The sequence below is a fragment of the Meleagris gallopavo genome, chromosome 7, assembly GCF_000146605.3.
Source record: "Meleagris gallopavo isolate NT-WF06-2002-E0010 breed Aviagen turkey brand Nicholas breeding stock chromosome 7, Turkey_5.1, whole genome shotgun sequence".
Taxonomy (NCBI): domain Eukaryota; kingdom Metazoa; phylum Chordata; class Aves; order Galliformes; family Phasianidae; genus Meleagris; species Meleagris gallopavo.
This window is the reverse complement of record NC_015017.2, coordinates 6633226-6653806: the sequence shown is the minus strand read 5'-3', so window position 1 is coordinate 6653806 and position 20581 is coordinate 6633226. Positions and strand designations below refer to the sequence as shown.

Here is a 20581-nt window from a genome sequence, read left to right as displayed (position 1 = left end):
AAAAGCTGACCTTTTGGAAGGTCTTCAACAGTCTGAGGTAAGCAAAACACTACCAATATTTCCAATGGGATATTGTTCGATTATATATTATCTTTTTTTAAAAAAAAAACATTAATTGTACACAGATGTTCACTTTTCAAATGAAATTAATTTTCTGGCAGTTCTGAAGGCCATCTTGTGGCCATGACATTTCATTGTTGTGCTTCAAAACAGTTCACTTGGACAAAGGGACAAACTCTGATACCACCGTTGTATCAGTCAATAATAATGCCAGGGAAGACATAGGCATAGCTAGGATAAAGCAAAGTGAGCATTCAAATTTTATACAATGCACGCTCCTAACTCAAGATACAGTCATTCTGATTACATTAAAAGTGAAAATGAGTTTGTTTTTTTAATGGGCATTTTATTACGTATAAAAGGAAGGCTTCAAAGCACAAGAGATTCCTACCAGTCATCAAATACCGACTCTCATTACAAGACCACAAGGGAACTGTAGCTCTTACGCAAACACCACCAAACACCAAAAGCTCTGATGAAGCAGCCTTGATTCCAACAGCATTTGCAATGAAACATAGTAGATACATTTCAATTATTTCAAGAAAGCACCTAAAAGGCTTTATCTAAACCATCAGGGTAGCTCTTCCTCTATTACTTGTACAGGAGCCTCACAGGAGCCAAGAGGAATTGGCTAATGCTGAGGGACAGTGGAATAGGGGAGGTGACTGTGGATTGAGATGATTGGCTTACATTTTCTTAAGTATGTAACTAATATACATGCGTATATATGTCCCTGGTTGACACTGCAGTAGAAAGAATCATGCAGTGAGACAAAAGCCACTAGCTACAAGCCCAATCACAAATGCCCAGACAAGAGCATTCCTCCACAGGGCTGTGCCTTGGAAAGAACAGACCAATCTGACAAATCCAGGTCTTCCAGTGCTTTTTCCTTACACCAGGAGACTGCCTATCTTTTGTCTACATTCACCTCACAGATAGAAGGTCTGCCACATCCTAAGGAGTTTCTATTTTCATCCTCAAAAGTGATCCAGAAATGTCAGGATGTAGCAGTGCCTCCACAGTGGAGCATGCTAGAGGCGCCTCTGATGAAATCACATTGCAATTCACTTATACACACACTGATTGAAAATGCATGCTGGAAAACAAAGGGGAAAAAAAGTTTACTGTCACCTGGAAGTGATTTACAAGATAACACTGTACTTGGCAACAAAATTATTTCCCAAACATGTAAACGTTTCTCTGCAAACCACCAAAGTCATAAATTCAATTTTTCCACTTCCTTGGGACAGCCAAGAGAAACCATGCTGGTCACCACTACATGACCACAGAACAGAAAGGACCTTGTCTGCACTGCTGATCTGCAATGCAGGTAACCTATGCAGAGCCTTGAACAGCAACTGTCCTGGATGCACAACAGTTCATCACAGAAAGATTTATTTATTTCCTCTATCACTCCAGTTCTAGTGGTTTGCCAAATAGATTTTTTCCTGCTCAGCACAGTTTGCAGCACACCCAGGTTTTAGAGAAAGATTAAGTGCCCAAGGAAAGTGCAAAGTGTCAATCAAAGGCAGAAAACTGCTTGTTTAAAATAATGTAAAGGATATTTCAATATCAAAAGGGTTAAGATGCATACTTAAAACTGTCAGCAGTATTTCTAGGTTTTCCTCAGATTAACTCATAACATATACTGTGTTAGAGAAGTTTTATTGCAACTATACTGTGAAAAATCATTTTCACAGAACTAGATGATCTCTGAGGTCCTTTTCAACAGAGGCCATTATATAAGTCTACGATTTCAACAGCTGTATCAGTTCAACAAAGCACACAAAGAATCACGCTTGGTAGCAACAGCAGTATGGTTGTGGCAACTGGCAAAAATCAACTAAACATGTCTTGGGGAAAACATTAATTCCTCTTCCTCAAAAAACAAGAGCAAAGAACCTACCCCCAGCCACCAGGTTTCTCAGAAAACGTAAATCCTTACTATGGGGCAGATACTAAACTGGTGAGATTTAAATCTACCAGCCATTACTAAGTTCAAACAAGCCACACACATTTTTGTTGTCTTCCTACTACGTGTCTAGCTAGAATTGAGTTAGTTTTCTTTCTAACAGCTTACATAACAGTACATTTTGTGTTTGTGTCTGAAAAAGTGTAACATTATAAAGAGATAGAAAACACAGCAAATAACATCAGGGTAGCAGAGCCCCAGGCTACAGCAAGGATAAGCCCAAACACAGCAACCATGGATACAAAAACAAAGGAATAAAGTTATTTACCTTTGGAAAACCTCACGTAGACAAAAATCTCCAACAAAACACTAAATTCCACTGCCAACCCTTAAATAAGGTCTGGGAGGGGGTGGATGCTGGAACATTAGTTACACCTGAGCTCCCCTGAGTTGGCCTTGCCTTTCCATCAGGTGTTCAATCAGGTCATGAATCAGCATTTCAGCTGTAACCGTTGTTGATAACTCAGCAGGATTTTAGGTATTGCTGAGCCATACACACATAGAATCATTGAATCATCAAGCTTGGAAAAGACCTACAAGGTCACCCAGTCCAACCACCCACCTATCACCAATAGTTCTCACTAAACCATATTCCTGAACACAATGCCTACATGATCCTTGAAGATCTCCAGGGTTGGTGTCTCCACCACCTCCCTATGCAGCCTGTTCCAGCACCCGACGACTCTTTTGGAGAAATAGTATTTCTTAATATCTAACCTGAATCTCCCTTGGTGCAATTTGAGGACTTTCCCTCTAGTGCTATCACTAGTTACACTACAGAAGAGATCTATCCCCAGCTCACTACAGCCTCCCTTCAGATAGTTATAGAGAGCAATAAGGTCTCCCCAGAGCCCTTCTCCAGCATCATGACCTCCTTCCATTTCTCACTCTGCCCCACAGCTAGAAAGCTGAGGGTGGGCAAGAGGCTGGGAAGGGACAGCTATCCCAAACTAACCAAAAAGATGCCCCACACCATATAATATCATGCACATAATAAAATATAGGATCAAAATGTGAAAAAGTCTTTCCGTAGTAGCTGTTACTCAAAGATTGGCTAAGCACTGGTTTGGTGGAAAGAGATGGATGGTGAGCAATTACCATTGCATAGTTTTCTCCCCCATTCTTACTTCTTTTTCTCTCCCCTTTAATTTACCGACTTTTTTTTTTCTTCTTTTTTTTCTTGCCTTGTGACTTTTATTTTGTGCCTGCCATTCCAATACTCCCTGCTGTCCTAGCAGGGCAAGAAGCAGGCATACAGCATGCCTCCTTGTTCAGGGTCAACCCACATCTCCTGCATGTTCAAACAAAGCAAAAGAATATTTTTACATCTACAACTTCTTGCCAAGTGGACAATTGCAATGCACAGCAAGTGCCAAGGCCTGGCACCTCAGAGGCACCCGGCAACTCTAGCAACGCTTGCAGCCATCTTTGCTGGCACAGCGCTGTGAGACCAAAGAGTTTGTCACACAAGCTACCGCTGCCCTGCTATGCATTTCTTTTATGACTTCATAGCAAGCCACAGAAAGACTTATTGACTTAAGTGCACCAGGGACATAGAAGAGGAAAAAAAATACATCTATAATTAATGTAGGTAGGCTGCAAAAAGCTCCTGAAGACAAAACAACTTCCATTTCCATAGATGTACTTTTGTGGGGGAAACAACACACCTTTTCCGTGTTGTCAGTGCTTTGCACTTTGCTAAATACACTGCTCAGCTACAACTTCTCCTCTCACACCCACGTGGGCACAGCTTGCAAAAACCCCGTTTGACTGCATGGACAAGTACAGACATGCTGGTTAACCCGTCCATTCCCATGGCAACCATTTTGGAACTTGCACCACCTAATTTCACTCACGTGAAGAACATCGACACGCTAAGGCGATCAGCTCCGGCGCAGGCTCGTCTTGCAGGAGAGGAAGAAACTGCAGCGTTTGTGGTGAAGTCCTGAAATCCAGGAGCCCCTAGGGTGAGCAGAGTGCCTGGAGCCGCCAGCCCGCTGCGAGCCGCCGAGGGACCACATGGCGGCCACATGTAGCAAAAGCGGGAAATTTAAACCGCGTAACGATCGCTGTGAAGCGATCAGCGCGAGCGGCCGCGCTTTGCAGGGGAGGCGGCGTCCCAAGGCAAGGAGAGAGCTTCCACGAGCTCCCAGCGCTAACGAGAGCAGCTGAGCAGGTGCGGGCAGGGCCAGGAGCACAAGTCCAAAAGCTGCTACAGAGGGAACGAGTGCGCAGTAGCACAGCAGGCTCGCCCGCATGGAAGGTGACAGGCAGCCTACCTTTTCTCTTGAAACAAACAGGGCGAGTACTTGCTGCAACGCCCCAGCTGAGGTGGAAACCGGAACTGGGAGGAACAGCCTTCCCTTCCAGGGCTGATACAGACAGACCTCTCTGGGAGTGAACGAAGCTAAGAAAGCTTCCAGCCCTGAGGAGACAGACAACAGAAGCCCGCAAATTGGACCTGCATCTTTGCTCAGAGTAGGAGTCTCTCTTTGTCCACAAAGTACCCCCTAAGCAACAGAGAGCTCTGGGGCTGGAAAAAGGTAAGGGTGTTGGTGACAGCCATGTTAAGCTGGTCCAACCAAGGACCAGCTCTCCGCACAGAGGGGCACTGAAGCATTCATTTGCCATCCAGATAATCTCTCTAGGGTGGTTTTCCACCTGCTGGTAACCTTCATTTGATATACCAAGAGAAGATTACCATCCCTGGGAAAGCAAGTCGAGTACTATCCATTCCTGCTTTTACAAGACAAGGCCCTCTGCTCCTTGTATTTCAGGTAGGCCCCAATGAGGCTGCGGGGAGAAGCCTGAGGGCTATCAAGAGGGACTTGAGGGTACTGGAGTGGTTAGTTTATGGAGTGGGAGTTCAGACAGTGTTTTCCTCCACCTTCTGGAGCAGGGAAAGACACTGAGAAAGTAAGAAGACCCACTTGACCAACTAGTGGTTAAGAGGATATTGTCATTGGAGAGTTTGTTTTTTTTGTTTTTTTTTCCTGATCATGAGGCAGTTTATTCAGCACCAGGCCTGCTGGCAGCAGATTAAGTCCACCTAGGTGAAAAGGGAAAAAGGATTCTGGCCCAGGTGTTGTTGGGACTGCTTGACAGGGCTTTGAATTCGGTTTGAAGTAGGAAGGGGATAAAATCATGCTCACTGTAGATGAGCCTAGAAGCAACACTTAAGGGTCAAATGGGAGACTAACAGCCCAGGATGTAGTGCATCTGTACCATTACGTGCAACACAGGCAACGAACAGGAGAATCTCGAAGCCATGGTCTGACAGGAGAGCTGTAACTTATTTGCCATCACCAAAACATGGTGGATCATTCTCATGACTGAAGTGCTGCAGTAGAGGGCTATAAACTCTTTAGGAGGAATAAGCAAGGAAGAAAGGGCAGTAGGGTGGCTCCGTATGGGAATAATAACATTGAGTTGTTATAGGTGAGGACCAGGGGGCATCCTGATCTTTTGCTTTTTCCAGCCCAAGAACATTTTTGTTGCTTAAGGGGTACTTTGTGGACAAGGAGTTGACACCCTGTTGAGAGTATTGCAGACCTGGAGATCTTTAAGGAAAGAGTAGGCATAGTATTTAGAGACATGATTTAGTAGGCAATACTAGCTGCATATAAAATAGTATTGATAGCTAACGGAACTTCTCATAAAACATATAAAGGAGGCAAACCTCCATGAAACTAGCATGTTAAACATATACACTAATGCAGGACGAATGGGAACTAAGCAGGAGATGGAAGCCACGGTGCAATTTGAAAACTATGCCGCAATTGCTATCATGGAAACCTGGTGGGACATATCACACAAACACTGCAATTGAGGGGTACAAGCTTTATAGAAGAAATAAGCAGAGAAGAGAGGGAGCATTGCCCCCTACCTTAAGTGGATAGATCGTTACTTGGAAGAGCTGCCTCTGAGAAAAGATGGAATTGTGAGCTTGTGGGTAAAACTGGATCTAAATAGTCTTTGAAGTCCCTTCCAACCTAACTCATTCTATGTTTCTATGATATTTCTGTGATACATTACATTATTTCAATTGCAATCCATGTCTGCCTTTTAAGAAAGGGTTTGAGAAAAAGTGAGCAAGAATCAATGCACAGCACGGTCTCAAAGGTCTGCCTATCTTTGCTCCCGATGGGACACAAGAGATAGCAGACAAGACTTGAATTTGGCTGCAAATTCCTTGAAAACAGGTTTCCATCCTCCTTATTTGAGAGACAGGGTAATAAGGTGGAAAAACAAGCCTGTTTTGATAATATTTTAATAGGCGCACTGACAGATATATTAAAACAGTGGAGAAAGCATTGGTTGGATTCTCACACTGACCTTAAGGAAGAAAAGAACGTGGTTTAACTATTCCAAATTACTTCTTAAATCGAAAGTAAGAGCTAAGAACCATGACTTAGAGGACTGTAATGTTCTAAATGGTATAGACCATCCCTCACTAACTTCTACGTCTTTCAAATGGAAATAGTCTAAGTGGAGAGAAAACGAACATCAAGATTCTTTTCAACCTCAGAGTCCCTTTACATTCCAGCTGCACACCTTCAATGCTGTAATTTCCCTCAGCATACCTAAAGTGATTAGCCTATCTGAAGGACATTTCAGGAGAAGGAGGATAGGCATTGGGACATCATTGTCTCGTGCCACTGCGTATCTGTACCTCTCCCCTGAAGGAGTATCTGAGTCTCTGGCAAGCTACGAACAGTCCCAACAAAGATAACTGCTACATGCAGTTTTTCCATGCTGCTTTGTAGCATCTCAATTAACATACTAAGGCTGCTCTCAGTCATGGTACTTCGAGCTTTCTAATGCTAAATGGAAATCTTTTACTTCAGTAATAAAAGCAAAGGACCATTCAGTCTGAACAAGGATAAAGACTTCATGCAGATAAAATAATTGCTGCTCTGTGCAACTCCACTTTGCCCTGATTTTTTTTTTTGTGTGTGTGTGTGTGTGCTGTAATGTTAAGAAGAAAAATAAACAAGACTAAAACCTGAGTAACAATCCACCAAATCATGAGGAAGTTATCAGTTCATTTCTGAAGTGCTTTCACGAATTCAGTAGTATTACTTGTTGAGAAGCAGTTAAATGCTTGGATTGGTATCACATCCAGTCCTTGAAGGACATTGTCTTCCCTGCCTGTTGTCCATCACCCTTCAAATTGTTAACAAAGAGTGGCTTCAAGAGAAATGAAAGTAGAAATACACGTGATTAAACAAAAGAGGACACAGCCAGGATTTACTTCTTCCAGAAAGATCTTGAATTCTTTTGCTACCAAACCATTGGTGTCTTAAAAAGTAAGGAAGAGTGAGGAAGCAGGGAAATGGTACTGAGGAAACTGTGTTTTCTCCCTGCTGCTGCTTGGAGTTTATAGGCTCTAATAGCCTTCTTCTTGTTGAGCTCATCTCTTTTTACTCAGGGTCTTACATTTTATAGTCTGAGTAGAAGCTTCTGAGCGCAGTGCACATTTTTGAATTATTTTAGCACTAACAGTTATTTTTGGATGTATTTGAGAGAAAAAATTAAATCAGAATTGGAGACAGCCTTTATGTAATATATTTATTTATGTATCTCTGCATTGAATTGAGCAAGTACTTAGTGCACTTCACCTACTTTCTCTTTCTATTTATACTAGTGCTGATGTAAATTTTATTGCAGCAAGTACATATTTCTCTTAAGAAAAGCTGGAAGTTTTTTTTTTGTTTGAGGTCAGAATTGGTCACTAGATAAAACCGAAAATGATTTCAGTAACATTTGTTACAAAGGACTTTATGGTGATCATCTGTTGGTAAGGGAATACCATTTTGAAACAGAGGGATAGGTTCTCCCACTCACTGGGGGATTCTAAACTCCTGGGTACAAAAAAAAAAAAAAGGAAGATTCTCCAGTGTTCTCTATTAGCCCCAAACCATTAATCTGTGATTTATTGAATATGCAAATAGATGCAACGCTGAAAACAGACTAATCAAGAAGGAAGCAGAGACGAATAGTGCAGACATACAGGTCCAAGCAGAGCAAACACTTCTACTTGCCATACATTTTAATAATGAACAGAATTAATAAAGCATTTCCTTTCTGTCTATGTACCGCTTTACATTCTTACCAAAGATCAGTCATTTTCTAGATAGTTCTAAGATATGCATGAATATAAGTATGCAGAATGAAAATAGGAAAAACAACACAGGAAAGAGAATCAAACACAGAAGTGAAAACTAATGGCAGTCAGCACCAGGAGAAGAAAAAGATGCCTCCTGTTGCAAATGAATGGACAAGTTGTGCAGAAGGAATCCCTTAACACTGAGGGATTAACTGTGTTTCCATGGTTGTTGGAAATTTCCTAGGAAATGCCACACTGCTTTATCCTTAGACAATTCGCTTTCCAAAGAAGAGATTAAAGAATGGCAAAATCTGCAGTGACTGTAGGCAGACAGCAACACGGGAAGTGCTCTGCAAGACCCTCGAATGTATTGCTCAGCTTCCTCTAAAGAAGCTGTGTGACCGTTAGGTGATGAGAGAAAGCTTAGATGAATGTTCATCCATTGTAGTGATGACTGCAGAACGCTTAGATTTCCTTGTGTTGTATGAAGGCTTCCCAGTGACATTGGTGGGATTGATCATTCATTTGCACATTTCAAATATGGCATTTGAAGACTAGCAAGAACATCCTGCCGCAGAACAGTGATTTATCAAATAGTCTTTCTTTCAAAACCGTTTATAATTTCCTGGTATGAGCAATTTGGCAGCAAAATCAGGGGATACAGGACAGAATGGAAAAACAGTTCGTTACTAAAACTGCTGATTTGGAGAGATCTGAATTACTCCTTTCTTGGTCAGATTGTACTTAGTGAAAGCAAGACAAACAAGACTGAGGCATTCACTATCTAAAAATAATATTTTTTTTGCAGTATTCTCTCATTGCTTACCTTGGATAGGTTATTTTTGCTGATTTGATTCCATAAATAAAATAATTCCACAGGCAAGGGAAAACAAGAGGGAGGAACATGACTCCTTCCTCTAAAATCGCTTCATTTTTAAGTTTATTTTCTTTAATATCTACTTTATTACTATTATTAAGTTGGAAACTTAAAAAAAAAAAATGGAAAAGGATCATTCTTTTCTGAGTTGATTACACGGCACTTCAGACATAAAAGATTCTAAGTGCTATCATAAGGACAAACAAATAGCTGCCTACAGGTTGCTGAGTTGAAGAACTTTTAATTTGAAATTGCATTGGATATTCAAAGAGATGAAAATAACACTATGAAAATGAGAAAAGAAAACAGGAGAGGGAGCAGAATCTCTTTTTTTTTTTTTTTTTGCAGACTACAGCTACATTATTTCATTAAGGCATTACTACAGATTGTTGCAGTTGGTGTTCCTTCTCAGAAGAACACCACCCTCTTGACCAGCCAAGCTTACCACAATATGAATAATGTATTTTTTTCCACATCTAGACATACTCTGATATTTTCCTTAAGGAGAAATAACATCAGAGGAGCAATGCACTATTTCTTAATCTGCAAATACTCTACAGTAGGAACCAAATGTTTAAGAATGGAAGTACAGATCTGGATTTGCAGATGACAAGAAAGAATAACTGTAAAGCATATCACTCCATCAAAAAGATGACTCATGTTACCAAGGATAATGCATATATTAAAGCAGTTAGATAATCAAGTATGTTATAAGGACCATTAATTCCCGTGAAATGAAGGAAATAGACACCTAGTCTTCACAATCGCACTTGGTAAAAACCTGAAACTATTTAGATGAAAATAAATAGATAATTAGGTGCAGGTGGGACATCAAAACACACCCAAGTCTTAACTGCATATTCTAAAAAGTACACATGCTAAGCAACATTTATCAACAGTTTTAAATCTATCTGTAATATAGGCTAACAGGCTTTTAAGTGAAGTTATAAAATTCAGTACATGTTCACTATGATGAAACTGGGTTCAAGATTGCATTCTGGTAAGAACAGTCACTTGGCATAACCACTATTCTGGGGATCCCAGATGTTTATTCAGAGAGGGTCAAAGTTTTGGCAGAAGGACTTAATCTTTGGGGGGAAAAAAAATAAAAATAAAAATAAAAAAAATCAGCACTGAGACTTCTCCTGTTAAAAAGAAATAAAATAATAATTAAAAAAAATTGGCTCTAGAAGGATGTACTAAGTTTCCTGTGCTGCTGATTCATCTTGGTGGAGCTCCACGCATGTGTTGAGACTTCCAAAAACATCTTCCATGTGTACACAAGACCTGGCCAAGAGCACTGCGGAATCCAAACTTAATCTGACAGCATTCAGAAGTGTTTTGCAAACCTGAAACACTGCACTAGAAAAGTAGTACTGCAGAGTTGGTGCAGATAATGTGCTGTGCCCACATTACTACATGCCCTACTCCTTCTATGACACTTCGGGGGCACCGTGACCATCTTTTCTAATATGGATTTCCTGATGTTGCTTCTAAAAGCCTTTGGAAAAGCCTTATAGTGTGTTGATTCCATGCCACAACCCTGGGACGAAGACAAGCTTAGTATGCTGCTTTCAAGTTATATGGAACTAACAGATAGTTTAGGGTAATTATCCCTGCTACACACTGGAGCCAACCCAATGTTATAGGAACGTATGTAGAAGTTAAGAGCTCAGCTTCGCCCAGTTATAGGAACTGGCAGGGTCTCCTTGAAATTTCCTCTCCATTTTTTTTCCAGAATAACTGAGCATTTGCTGCTGCCAAGAGACCAGTGCAGGTACCTGCTTTTCAGATGCTATTTCACTTAGGCAGACATGGAGAAACCTTCCTTAAATACATAAATGAATGAAACTCTAAGTGTGGTAGATCTAAAAAAAAAGAAAAAGAAAACCAAGAGACTTACAACATTGATGATAAAGAGCTGATATCAAAGAAAAATATTACGTACTAAAATTGTGCCACTTACATAACTTGCAAGAATTCAGCGTGCTACTTAAAGTCACACTAAGAAAAAGATTAATATTTACTTAATCACCCAGGTAGTAGAATACCAGCCTTAGAAATTTGATGTACAGGAAAATACCAACCTTCTTCTATTATTACACTGTACACCTAGTTATGTATTTGAGAGGGAGGTTTAAGGTGGCTCAATATTTTACCATTATACGTGTCTGAATTAAAACCACATTTGGCAATAGACGCAACAACATTTCTGTATTGAAAATTGTTAGTCTGTGATGAGAACAAATGCTTTTAAGTAATATAGATTATCATCTACAGACCTTTTGAAAAAATGTTTGAGAGAGGAAAACAAGTTTGTCTCATTCTTAAAAGCAAAAATCACTTATTCCATTATTCAGGCTGTGCACTCTGGCCAGACCTAGCAGAACATACTTGCATCTGAATCACCGCACGCATAAAATGAGAGTTCCCTAAGTTTCTGCCTGCCCAGCTCTCTTCCATAGCTAATCCTTTCACAGAAAGCAGAGTTTTATAGGGGAAAACAAGGTGCCCTTCCTAAATCCAGTACAGAACAGAAGGTTTAACTAAGGACTTCATACACTTTTTCTTCCATGATTATCCTGGCACCAGGCTTCAAGTTTGATGTAGGTGAGGGAGGCTGGATTTAAGAAGATATTCTCCATCATAAGAAGAATCGTGAGATACCTACTAAATATTTATATTCCTATCAGCGATTCACTTTGGATTCAACCATTTAATTACTTAATAAATTTTTAAGGTGGTCAGTCTCTCTTAAAATTCTCTTATTACCTGCCAACCATTACTTTATTCCAAAGACTCCTTCAGCAAATTACTCTACATTTCTCAGGCACTGAAAAACTTTGTTCTGACTTAGACTGATTTAGAAAAAACGTTCTCTAAAGTTGTATGGCATCAACCTGTCCAACCAAGAGTGGAGAAAATTATGTTGGGAGTGCTGCACTACCGTATAGACTAGCTTTAGTTGCTTCCAGTTTGGGGAAAAAAAAAGAAAAAAAAAAGTTATGTGTAATAATGCAATCAAGTTGTATTTTGGCTGCGCTCCTATTTCACAAAAGCAAATAAAAGTAAAAATGAATGCCACACTCTAAACAGCTTGCAAATTCTAGCAACCAAAGATTTCAGTAGTCTCCCCCTTATCTGCATCAATCTCTTCCTAAAATGTCATATCAGATTGCCAAATGTTTTTCCTCATATTCTGATGATCCCATGTTTTGTGAATAGGTCATCACTACAGCACTTCTTTTATCTTATGGTATAACTCTGTTTTGTGTTCTAAGCTGACTTATTTTGTTGCATATTCCCTATTCCCCATCATACTCTTCTACTGAAATGGGGGACTCTATTCATGCTTCTTGTTAGCATGCATGCACAACTAAACAACTATAACAACTACTTCATTTTTTAGCCTAATACACTACAGAAATTCACGTTATAAAACAAAAACCATTTATGATTATGATTAAGGTTTTAGCAGCAACCAAAATCAGATCCATCTACTATATTCACCACCCTTTAAACAAGTGAAGTATAAGGATAACCACTCTAAATTTTTGAAACTTACCTTAAAATATATTAAAAAATCCCATACCATGATTTTGCCACAGATCATCTTCTCATGTTTACAGCAGTATTGCTTTAGGCATATTAAAGCAGAATTGGCATTTTTACTCTGTTTTTCTGGATGCAGTCTACAACTTCAATTTGGCACTCTTGTTTGCCATACGACTAACCCAGCCAGAATGTTATGTGAACACATTATTTTAAACGTATTTCACTTAACTAAAAGAAAATGTGTCTTTTTGTGCATGTCTTAATATTTATTTAGGCTGCATTTTTATTCCCTATACCTAAGAATACTTCATTACTTGGACTGTCTACATTTAACCTTCTGTCCCTTGGCTATTTTTCTTACTTGGAAGTACCTTGCTAGGACATCTGGGCTTGTGGCAGTTGCTTTAGACATCTACAGGGATAAATTCAGATTTTGTGACTTGTTAGTGGCAGAGGATTACAACTGTCTGATGTTTTTTCTTTAAGTTAACAGGCAACTTCAGTATTCTTTTAATCTTTCAGCCGAGAGATCAAAGAAAGGGAGGCTCCTGACTATAGGTGAAAGCAGTGTTTTAAATTGAATCATAGAATCATTTAGGTTAGAGAAGATCTTTGGAATCATCAAGTTAAACCATTAATTAGCACTGCCAGGTTAATCACTAAACCATGTCCCTAAGCACCACATCTACATGTCATTTAAATACCTCCAGGGATGATGACTCAACTACTTCCCTGGGCAGCCTGTTCCAATGTTTAACAACTCTCTCTGTGAAGAAATTTGCCTTGATATCAAACGTAAACCTCCTTTGGTGTGACATTTATTGTCATACAAGGAGATCAGGTTAGTCAGGCAGGACCTGCCTTTCACAAACCCATGTTGGCTGGACCTGGTCTCCTTGTGCCGTATATACTGCATGATAGCACTCAAAATGATCTACTCCATAACCTTCCCCAGCACTGAAATCAGACTGACAAGCCTGTGGCAACATCTGGGACTGTCCAGATAGCTAAAATAGCTGGTAAACGCTGGCGAGTGTTTTGATTAGCACTTACTAGCTCCCTCAGTGCCCTTGAGCAGATCTCATTCTGCCCCACAGACTTGCATGCATCTAAGTGTCATAGCAGGTTGCTAACCATTTCCTTTTTTACAATGAGGGCTTCATTCTGCTCCCATCCCTATCTTACAGCACATTCCTCAGTATTTATTGTCACTTATTTCTGCAATGTGAAAGTTGGAAATGTTTCTTTGTAAAGCAGACCAGAGCAGGAGAGTTCACTTTATGATGTTTATCTGAGGACTAAATGCTAGCCATCAAAAACAGTTTTTGCCTCAGTCAACCAGAACCAGGATGTAACACAGACCAGAATGAGTTTTCTCCTGTTGAAGAAACAAGGTCAGGCAGAGCACATCTCCACCCTTCTGGGAATATACACACACATCTGGAGTTAAACTGCACCAAGATCCACCTAAGAATCATGCCCTCCAACCACATACTTTTTAAGTGCTGTATGAAATAAATGCTATTGGATAGAGCATGCTTTTAGTTAACATTATTTCACTGGCAGTTTCTCCTGTGATTAAAAAAAAATTGCCAATAAAAGGTAAAGAGCGAGTGACGGGACAGGCGAAGATGTTCACTAAATATTACAGGTTTGTAAAGAAGTATGTAGAAGAGACTTAGCGTGCTAAAAAAAAAAAATACAATATACTTATACATCACTCACTGCTGTATATAAAAAAGAAGACAAGTTTTATTTAAAATTACGGATTATACTAGTGCTGTTAAGCACAAAGTGTAAGTAGTTCACAGAAAAAAAAGGTTCATTACAGGAAAGTCAGTTGTCATCTACCAATACCAAGTCACATAAACTCTTAGCATATTCAACATAAGAGTAGCTAGTTCACACACCTGAACTAATTCAGAAATTAATCTACTCTCATCCGGCACAGAAACAGAATGACCTCACTTCTCAAAGATCCAAAGCATAGCTGAGGTCAAGGACAATGTAGAGTAATCTGTCAGTCTGACTTGATGCAAGATTATGTAAAAGACTGATATTAGGTTTATATTATATTATATTATATTAGGCTCAGTTGAAAAAGACACTCAAGTAAATTTCAAGTGTAAGAACAAGCACACCTAGCTTGGACATTAAAGGGGATCACCTAAATACTGCCTCGAGATACCATTTAAAAAAATAAATAATGTTTCTTAAAACTGTAAGACAAAACACTAAACAAGATAATTCTTCTTAACGGAACCTAATGAATAGAAGCACTTGGCAGCTAGCTTCACGCTCTGCTTCATAAGTTTGCTGGAAAATAAATACATTATTGTTAAACCATCAAATGCCGCAGTGTTGAGTCATCCAGGATGCCAGTGACACACCTGTAACCACAGTTTGGCCCAGACATTTTTCCTGAAGACTTCCGTCACTCTGCTTTGCATTCTTTACTAAGATTTAATTACTAGATGAAGATGTTCCAAACTGCACTAAGAATTTGTCACAGAAATCTTCAGTGAAAGCATTGTGCTGTGGAGCCCACAAAAAGATCTTTTGAACTCCGTAAAATCATTTTTTTAAATGATTCTTTCAGAACTTTACTTTTTCAAGTTTAACAACGATTGGTATGATTTGCCTGATACATGCTAAATATAACAGAAGTCAAACACTTCTGCTCCCTGTTTGGCAGGGTGTTGCTGCAGTAGAGTGCTTTGTACATAACAAGCATGATATTACTGTGCTACAAGGACAGAAAGAAAGTCCTCGGATTCAAACGTTTCCACAACTGGAAGTAATGCACAGCACACCCAGACCATCAACAAGCTGGTGCTATAGCAAAGCTGATAGGGAAGCATGTTCCTACATCACTGATCCTTAGTGGAGCCCCCCTTAAAAGGCTTGGCGACAGTAATCTGGTTACATAAGTGGACTTACGCATAAGCAAGTCCCACTTCAAAGGACTCTGCATGCAAAGAGGAAACTGCCTAAGTAGGACAAGCGGCAATTCAGGTAGGCCAAAGCCAAATGATAAGTGAGTGAAAGGTGAAAAATAAATTGTATTCGTTCTGGCAAACACAGCAGACTATGTTCCCTCAACTAACTCATAAAAAAAACGCAAATAAAGTTCTTCCCACCACACCACTTGAGTCCAAAAGTGGATGTGAGGAAAGAAGACTCCACTGAATGTGTGTTTCTAGGAACATTCCACGTTTGCCTTGCGTAATTTACAGGCTAGTGCTTTTCTAAATATCAGCTATTCCATTTTAGTTTCACTGAGGTTTTCCAAATCTGTCCTTCAAAGCATGCTGAATTGCTGCCTTTGTTTTTAACTCAGGTAAGTTCTGGAGAGACAGACAGACTTCAAGAGATAATCACAGAGGTTTGCAGCATAAGAGAAATGTTAATACGAATACAGACTATACTGAGCATTCCCATTAAAAATGCACAGTTCAAGTAAGGCTCACCCACTTTGGGCTCATAGGATAAAAGCAGGGCGTGAGCTGCTTCATATTTCTGGGCTTCCAAATATCCCCCTTCACTCCCTATCCCACCATTCCAAGTTCATCTGAAAAGCAGATATTTTTCAACATTTAATGTTCCTGTGAATAAAAGGTTCTTGATACTGAAGTAAGTATATATATTGTAAGGAGATACTGGCAAACCTTCTACTGTCTGGGTTCTGTTGAACTCCTACTGACACTCATGCACGCATTATACAAATGAACACAAAAGGTTAGGTGCATTTTTAAACAAAAGCAATGCCAAAGTTTCTTTTAGCTAAATTTATGACTGATAGTTTACACGCATTACTAATTTGTTGAGCATTTTCTCAGAATTCTTGGAATCAAATGTCAGTTATATAAGTTGAAAAAAAAGTTTGCATTTACACAGCAGAGAATTCAGACAAATGACTCAAGGCTACAGAGGCATTCCTGAGACTCATTACTCCAAGGATTTTAAGAACAAGATCATCTTATTTCTTGAGTGTTCTTTGGCAACAGAAATCAACAAACTCAAATTCTTTTTTTTTTCCTTGAAAATTCACTAGTTTTTAATGCTTGAACAACTAGTATTCTTACTGAGATGCAGCTCCAAGAAGGTTTTAAAGCTTCCTTCTACTTGACAGATTTAAACAATTTTGATCCAGTTTGCACACCTTAATTCTTGTTCAAGTCTTCATCATGGAAGAAGAGTCCTCTAGAAAATAGCTGGAAACAACAGTGAAGATCTTCTCAGTTTTCATCTTCATAGTTGAAGCAGACCTTTCCCCTCCCATTCCCCTGTCTGTAACATCCAATGCTCATTTATCAGTGTGGATTTGCCCTATCTGGAACAAGCCTATTCGGGCAGCATGAGATGCGTGTATTCTGATGCCTGCTGTCTGCTACCTGCAGTTGTAAGTCACAGGGTCCTTGACTAAATTCTCTCAGGGAGATGCAATGTTATGTCTAGAGCTTGTGAAGTGAACAAATAAACACCTCAGGTAATTTTTACAAAAGGCATGTAGTAGGATTGTAGAGAGTGCACTGAAGATTGTTTGTGTACGCCAGGAAGAATTAAATGTATGTTTTATTTCCTGTTATTGTGCTAATCAGAGACACATTTAACAATGCAGAGCTATTGCAATTTCATCAATATATTAATTCTGTAGTAGTACATCAATGACTTTTTAAGAGAAATTAGAAGAGATAATAAGGTGCATTTAAGATTCTCTCCCCTTACACATTCCTTATGCTGAAGATGAAATCAGTGAGAAAAAACAAAGCTACCACCACCACCAAAATTAGTAGCACGCTAGCAGATGTTCTTACAAAAAAAGCAGGACAGGTGTCCTAGAAGAACACTGCCCCTTCTTTAAAGATTAAGAGCTGTGGTTTTTTTTGTTCTTTTTTTTAATAAAAAGACCTGGTAAAAGTATTCTCATTGTATTGTCTTGATATTTCATTACAGCTATAGAAATATCTGCATAGAAAGTATAGTTCTTAAGTATCAACTTTCAGGCAAATGCCATTTCTAGAATCACAGAAATGTTTAGGTCCAATCATCCATTTAACTATCAAGTCCACCACTAAACCACATCCCTAAGCATTAATCCACAAGTTCCCCCAGGGATGGAGACCCCACCACCTCCCTGGGCATCCTGTTCCAATGCCTAACCATGCTGTTTTGTGAAGAAATTACTTCTGATATCCAACCTAAACGGCCTATTGAGGCTGTTTCCTTGTGTTCTACCACTTACCACATGATAAGAGACTCCTCACTAAAACCTCCTTTGAGATAGTTGCAGAAAGCAATGAAGTCTCCTCTCAGCCTCCTTCTCTCCAAATTAGTTCCCCCAGCTGCTTCTCACGTCTTTTTTCTATTCCCTCAACCAGCTCTGTTGCTCTTCTCTAAACCATTCTTATACTTTATTAGTGTTATACTACTGATTCCCCCCACAATACGTTATAGACAAAAAGGCACACATGGTAGTCAATAAATGAAAGCAGTTGTTTCAAGACAAATTAGTACAGCAGCAGCTGAGCTTTCAAGTTTCTCATCAAATCATCATATTCTCACAGGAATGTCTCAAAGGGATAAACCAGACCTTTAAAATAGCAGCAAAGTACATATGTGAAATCCTGTTTTCATGTCAGTGGAAATTTGTTTGCTTTCTTAATTGACTTCTCTAACTCCAGAGGCTGCATCTTTAAGCACGTGTTTCATCTGAGAGTCTGTGTTGATTCAATAAAAATGTTTGAAATAGCGAATGCTCCCAAGGACAGTCACAGCATGCTAGGGATTCTTCTAAACCACCATTACAAACACCTTGCCTCTAACATTGAGACTTGGCCTAAATAGGAACACTTACAAACTTAAGGCGGACTGCTAAGTTTGGTTAAAGTTAGATGTGTGGGACCACCAGCTGTTAAGTGTCCCCACGCATTAAAAGGTAGTCAGCCTTTAACTTCTTTTAGGTGAAGTATGTTAAGCAACAGCAAATTTAAGTCAGCATGTACTTTTGGTGAGAGCCCATGTGTTTAGAAGCAAGGGAGAAAAAAAAATAATAGTACTTATTTCCAACACAAACAAACCAAATCAATCTCTTAGGATTGTCTGTTTAGCTCTAATTCAGAACAGACTCTCGATTCAACAGATCACCCTTAGCATCCTAGTAGGACATTCATTTCTCAAAATGAAAAATGTGTCAAATCTATTAATGTAAAGAACAAGATTTGACTTTTTTTTTTTTGTCTCCCAGAACTGAAATGTTTTGAATCAATGGCTCTTCAGATCTGACCTGCCAGCAGACAAAATTTGATTGTAAAGGATGCTGTAGCTATGAATACCATTACAATAAGGTATTGAATGGAAGGGGAAAGGATACCTAGAACTCAAAGCATGGTATCCTCGTGAAACATTAATTAAGTTTTGTTACAAAAACCTAATCTCGTTATGAATAATAACTTCTCCCTATGTACTTCAGGGTTTTATTGCATTTGGAAAAAAAAGTTTGGAATTGTGTTGCTGTTCTGACTCTGAGACAGAAAACTAAGCAGTACCCAAACAAACAGAAAACACTGAGAAGTGTGAGCCTGTTTTTTTCCTCTGCAAATTGATGCCTTCTGTTTCAAATCTTGGACAGAAAATGCTGATTTGAGTGTTCTGGAAATCTACCCATTAGCAAGCCAAAATTTTAAGGACTTGAGTTGCAAGAAGGCATAGAGGGGCAGCCTGACAAAGTGCATATGAAACAAAGGTGTGTCATTTAATTCTTTCCATGAGGAAAAAAAACGCACCTACTGACTTTCATTGACACTTGCTTAATGTTTATGGAGACCAATCAGTGGATGTGAGCACAGTGAGGTGGATGCTTCTTAATTTGAAATTGCTTGGGCCTTTTGGAAAAACAAAACAAAACAGACACACACACAGAAACAACACTGAATTATGGCCTCTAAAGAGGCTGTTTACAAGCAGACATTTTTCTTTTATACCAGATGTAGCTATCTTCAATGTATTTTAAGTTAACTTGTATTTACTGGGTTTAGTCTTCTTAAAAGTATTTCAAGATCTAATACTTTTATTATTTATGTCTGTGATGAGGACATAAGATTGCAAACACTACACCCGAGAGAAAGAAAATGCTGAACTTAAAATCAGCAGATCTGATATCAATCTGGAGAAACACATCACATGAGTAGTAAAGACAAAGCTACTGTCGTTTTCCCCCCCCCTCAGAAGAGATGCTCTTTGCCCTGTGAGTCACAAAAGCAACTGAAACATTCCACACAGCAATGGAAAAATGAAAAGATAGATAAGAAGCACCATGTTTTGACTTAAGAATAAGGATTTTTAATTTAATTTTAGTACCAACAGGTCTCCGCTAAAGCTCCTTACCTGTGTTTTCCTTCCTCCAACAAAATATCTTTTTTAATCCCCATGATAGTGTTGAGAAAGAACGATCAGATTTCGCAACTCAAATTGCACAAGCAGACCTATGCAGTTAGGATCTTATGGGAAGAGGTACAAGAAGTCAATACCTCACGACTGCAACTAATTTAAACTCCAGATGACTCTAAACACTAGTCTGGTATCTTATCTCTTTGTAGCAGGAAGTACTTTTGTCTGCAATGTGAATCTCCTGGTGCTGCAGGTGTAGAATGAAATCCTTACATTGACATCATAGAAAACTAAAAACTCAGTCTATTTCAATACCATTCTTTCATCATCTTGCAAGAACAAAATATTTAAAATTTTAATATTTTTATATTATATATTATATAATTATAATATTTAATATTATTTAATATTAAAATTATTTTCAATTTGAACTCCCTTTCTATGTATTTTGGCTGAAGTAATAAGCAAATTAAGCATTCATTTTCTGTTGTTTTCAGTAAAAGAAAATATTTGTTCTATAGTTCTCCACATCAGAGCCTATTGTTACAATCGTGATGGTGAAAGAAAGAAAATGCTACATTACATTTACAGTTGACATAATGACACAAGTAATATTCTT

At 39.0% G+C, this 20581-nt stretch overlaps 1 long non-coding RNA gene across 3 annotated transcripts in view; it reads right to left on the bottom strand.

Moving 5' to 3' along the window:
* Positions 1-6986, bottom strand: part of LOC116216797 — a 71985-nt gene extending 64999 nt beyond the window's left edge. For all 3 annotated transcript variants that reach the window (XR_004160275.1, XR_004160273.1, XR_004160274.1), the window contains exon 1: positions 3889-6986. This is a non-coding gene — a long non-coding RNA (uncharacterized LOC116216797). The remainder of the gene's footprint in view (positions 1-3888) is intronic.
* Positions 6987-20581: the final 13595 nt, after the last annotated feature.